This window comes from Gouania willdenowi, chromosome 21 (genome assembly GCF_900634775.1).
Source record: "Gouania willdenowi chromosome 21, fGouWil2.1, whole genome shotgun sequence".
In the NCBI taxonomy this organism is placed as follows: Eukaryota; Metazoa; Chordata; class Actinopteri; order Blenniiformes; family Gobiesocidae; genus Gouania; species Gouania willdenowi.
Window position 1 is genome coordinate 21,665,220 of NC_041064.1, and position 5,367 is coordinate 21,670,586.

Here is a 5,367-nt window from a genome sequence, read left to right on the forward strand (position 1 = left end):
ATGTACAGCATGTGCTTTCCATTTGAAGTGTTGGTTTTAAGCATCTTTGCAGTGTAGCCTTGTGAACCTTGTGGCACCAGTGTAAGTTTCCTCCGCCCACTGCCACCTATGTTTAAAAAGAAATAACTACGTCTTTATAAAGATAGAAGGATTATATGCCCAAAACTTTAATCTTGGATCTGACTTCAATACAAGAAATTATACTTTGTTGATTACAAAATAGTTATATTTGATGCAGTTTACTGAGCATGTATCAACACTATCCTAAATTGATGTAATGCTACCACAAAAAAATATTAACTGAAAGTAAGAGGTGTGTCACTGACCCTTCTTTCAAGTAGCTAACATGATGTGACAGGTGGGTTTTGTTGTCCTTGTAAAAAGACACATTATGCATTTCACTTTTATTATGATTAGGAAATCATACCTGCCGCCTTATAAAGGAGCCAACCTCCGGTTAAGTTCATCATTTTGGGATATGCCTCTGTGATGACTCTGTTTATCTACATTAAGATATGACATGACACGGTATTATAAGTAAAAAGGTTGTTGAAAGCAAAAATTATAAGGATGTGGCAAATTTGGTTGTCAAATTCATCCCATTTTACTTTCAACGCAATCCTTACAATACATAATAATCAACAACGGAGTAGTTTATCGCTTTTGATGGCTATCAAAAGTCATCACAAAACATTTGGTGAAAGGTCCAATCATTATGTACCATGCTGTTTCAAATCGTAAGATTTACCCCAAAATGTATATAATTTTACCTCTTCATGATCTGCATTCTCAGAAATAGTAAGAGAGCGCCTGCCGAGACCAGCTTGCAATAATTCAATTTCATCCTGGGGTGATTGTGTTGTGCTCTCGGGCAGCAAACAGAAATTGAAGTCTAGCGGTTTGCCGTAGGAATTTACTGCTCTGGCACTTGGAAAGGGTCTCTTTCCTCTCTTTGCACTCTTCCCCTGGAAAAAATGCTGGAAATGATCTGTACCAAAAATCAACACATTTAAAAATGGGATAAATGTTACTATTTTGGAAAAACAAAATTCCTATAACTTCATGCTGTTGGCCAAGCCTACCCTACCCGGCACCTTGCTCATTACTGCACTTTACTACGATAGCTACTATTCAGAGCACTCTACAAGTTAAAGGTTTACTCAAATACATTTAGTCATAATCAGTTAAATGAATCAACCAATTTGTATCAAATTAAAACAAAATGCCTATCAAACATTAAGTAAAAAAACGCCATCAACAGTGTGGAGAGTCTAGAGCAACATTAGTGGTGTGCAAATGTTCAGTCACACTCCTTACCTGTGCATTTCACGATTAACACTTGAGCCTGCCTGCGGTGTTTGGTGTTGGTTGCTGGAGAATAAAGTGTTTAGTGGAGTTTTAGAAAATCGACAAATGGGAAAAATGTCTTTGAAAGGGGGTATCAACATCCAAGTTTATCACAATCAATCAGTTGAATTAATCAACCTATTCAATGAGAGAAAATGCAGTAATGCTTCTGAGTAAAAAAAAAAAAAAAAAAAACACCTGACTCAAATCAAATGGATCCAACAGCCAATGAAGTTCTGCATAATTACTAATTAATTTGAATCAGGTGTGTTTGCGCAGGGAAACATGGAAATCTTGCAGGATGAGCCAGCCCCCCCCCGGTCCTAGAGCAACATTAGTGGGGTGAAAATGTTCATTCACACTCCTTACCTTTGCAATTCTTGATGGACACTTGAGCCTGCCCGTGGTACTGTACGGTGTTGGGTGGATGGCTGGTTGCTGGAGCATAAAGTTCTTGTTTACAATTAAGTATTTCAAAATGTACAAAGGCAAGTGTTGTCTCAAAGTTGGAATGCTAACATCCAAGTTAGCCGTCACAATTCAGAAGTAGCTTACCGTACTTCTAGGTCTATGTGAATGCAGGTGGCAAGAATATAATGAATTATGGACACAATCACAAACATTCCCGTTTAAAAAAAAAAAATGCATATACCTTTGTGTTCCTCCCTGTCTACCTGCCTGCATTTGGGCTCCTATTACTTGCGGGTTTAGACAGGACCTGGATAAAATTCCTAACAGCTGTCCTCCAGCTTGGAGTTCTGTTCCTGTAAGAGATGTTACCATTAATCTCAATATCTCACAAATGTAATGAAGACTTCATAAGGAGTCTTTTTTCTTTCCTACCTCTCGTGGGAAAAAAACATGTAATTGTGAGAAGAGCGGAACAAAAGCAGAAAGGCAAGAACAGGTTCACTTTTCTCTACTTCCCTATAATACATTTAATTTGCAACTAAGTCGACACATGTGAACCAAAATAAGAATAATGGGTGCCTTTCTGATGTGTCAAAACATGCCATCTTTGACAGAGTTGCATTTAACACTAGAACGGTCACGATTTTACTAAAACAGCCTCCAGCAGACCGCTACATTTAAACCTCATTTCCTTTTATAGGTAGTATACAGCTAAATAATATCAATTATAATCAAATAATGTTTTCCAAAATTAAAGTAAAAGCAACAATTCTAGATTCCACATATAGATAGATATAGATATATAGTATATAATATATATACACACACACACACATATACATATATATATACATATATATACACTGTATATATACACATACACACATATCTATGTAAATATATATACATACAATCCTTTACAGAAATACTTCAACATTATCTGATCCAGAACGTTGGGTAACTACAAATACAACAGCGCAAAATCCTATGCGCCTGTGGCCGAAATGATAATTTCCTCTGTTATTAACATACTCGATATTAAAATCAATTTTTAATGCAAATTCACACCATTTTAGGAAAAGGTTAGAGGAACAGCAAGCATCGATTTTATTTGACAAAGTTATTTAAAATGCTAATTTTAAAACGGTCAAAATGACCGCCTTGGCCGTTCTAGTGTTAATTGTGTTGTGGTGAATTGCGGTTACAGCATAGGCCCCTACACACTGTACGCGCAAACGTTCGAATCTGCGCTCAACTACCGTTCACTTTCATTACTTGCTCCGCGCAAGTGTTCTTTTTCCTTGCGCCGACCCCGGCGCAAACGCGCGTTTTAAGTATGCCAGGTGTGTTATTTGTGAAGCTTTTTCTACTTTTTTACGTTTTCAAATTCCCGCCGAAAAGTTACAATAGCGTAGTAATGAATTGGATAGCGTATTATTGACAAAAATGACAAATCAAAAAGGTACCAGCAACATTGTGAATTTGATAATTGTTTTTAAAATAAAGGATATGTAGTGCAAAGAACGGTCAAATGTCTTATTTATAAATAAGCATTAATATGAATTGAATATGAACATGTAGGGCTACTGTAACAGCAACTAGCCTACTATAATACAATTAATTAATCAATTTATTACAATACTACTTTATTACAATACTGTACATGTGAAGATCACGTGTGACAAACACAGATAATGATTGATGTAAATATTAACACAACATTAACATATTTGTATTCACTTTATTCAGAGGATGAAGTAACAGTGCGTACAGTGTGTAGGGGCCTTAATAGCATTTTCTGACCGCCACATGCCGGATAGTTCGAAGGGTACCTGCCAACCTGTGTTAGTCAGTCACGTGAAAACCTGACTCTCGGCGGGTATCAAAGGAACTCTTGCCGCTTTGCTAAACCTGTTAAATGTTGCCTGGCAGTACCTCAATCCTTTACATTATTGTATATTACTGACAAGACAGCAGTGTGGAGGACAGAGTTGATTCAGAACTGAATAAACACGGATCAGGGTTGAATGGAGTCAGGGCAGGGCTCAAGTAGAATCGACAAAACAGCGGGACCCTAACTAGCAACCGAAGCACAGAAAGCTAAAATTAATATGTAACCTCGTAAATGGGACCATATCCTTAATGTAAGGTGAAAGACGTGGAAAAGGACAATCTTAAACACCTAGGCTTGCACTCTGTAGTCTACATCACATTATTTATTTTCTATAATGCAACTCAGCCTTCACTTACTTGGTCTTCGGCCATTGTTTCTCAGTGCTAGCAGCGAGAAAAGCGAGCTGCTTCTTCGTTCTTCTTCCCTCAAAAGAAGTAGTCCTCTGTCATTGGCTGTTTGGCTCGCCAGTATGCAGCGTCCTGATTGGCCGTTAGTGGCACGAAATTGACTGGCCTTCAATCCGTAAAAATTTTTTGTGGTTGTAGTTTTTTTTTTTGCGAGCTCGTAGGTGCAGTGTTGCACACGAGCCCAAGATGTCTCACTCGTACAGATATTTTGTATTGCGAAAGTTTTTTCGGATACAAATTTAATTTGCACACACACAGAAAAAAAACACAACTACAAAACTGATCTACATGTTTGCAAATAATATTTCTGCAGACAAAGGTTTTTTGCACAGCCACAAAATGTTTCTGCGGGTTCAGATTTTTTTTACAAGCACGACTCGTTTGAATGCAACTACAAAACATCATTTCACATGCAAAATCTTTTTGCACGCACAAATTGTCTGTGGCATGATATTGAACCCATACTTTTAGTCTTCGCTGGCTGCTCGCTTGTTTTTTTTTTTTAGCCCGACTGAATGTTGAAGGTCCCATTTAAGATTTCTCTCAATATTGTCCCCAGTTTCATTTTCGCTTGAAGAAGAAGCTTTGCGTCTAGATGTTTTTTTCTAGAGTAACACAAAATTCATATTCAATGACTTTCTATGACAAACTGACAATGTGACAAGTTTTGTTCAGCGTTTTGTCTCTTCATTACGAGAAGATTCCTCGGTTTTGCAAAGTCAGGATCTGGAGGCAATAAAAAAACCTGATTATAAACTGTACGATGTAAGATAATTGATAGTTTTTGCAAACTTAGACACCAAAACTATATATTTTCTACCAAAAACAAACCCAACTATGGTTTAAATCAGTGGTACCCCTTTCTCATATTTCTGAATCCTTGTAACTCTTTTGTCTGACTACAACATTTTGCTCAGAATACTATGAAAAATAACTATAGATCGTAATGATGGAATGAATAAGTGATAACACTCATTTTAATTCATCTAATTTTATAAATAAGTGGAATGAAACAGTGTTTAGCACCGCCTGAACAGTGTTTGGAATAACGGCGTTTAAAATAACGGCGTTAGGTAACGGAGTTTGTTTTTCAGTAACGGGGTAATCTAACTAATTACTTTTTACGCCGTGATCCGAAAGCTCCCCTGGCTTCTTACTCAACTGTAGTGAGGAGGTGGGTTAAAAACAAGGTGAGCGATTATGATTGGCTAAGACGGCGTCATGTTTCATGGCAGCCAATCAGAGACAGTGTTTTTACACATGTGGCAGCACACACACAACCACTACAGATTTGATGAAGAAGCAGAG

General features: G+C 37.3%; 1 long non-coding RNA gene across 1 annotated transcript; it reads right to left on the minus strand.

Annotated features, from left to right (window-relative positions):
• Positions 1 to 5: 5 nt before the first annotated feature.
• On the minus strand, positions 6 to 914 carry LOC114454709 (uncharacterized). The gene is made up of 3 exons (XR_003672610.1): positions 771 to 914; positions 428 to 503; positions 6 to 106 (listed from the first exon to the last, which is right to left on the minus strand). It is a non-coding gene; the product is annotated as an uncharacterized LOC114454709 (long non-coding RNA).
• Between the last annotated feature and the right edge of the window lie 4,453 nt (positions 915 to 5,367).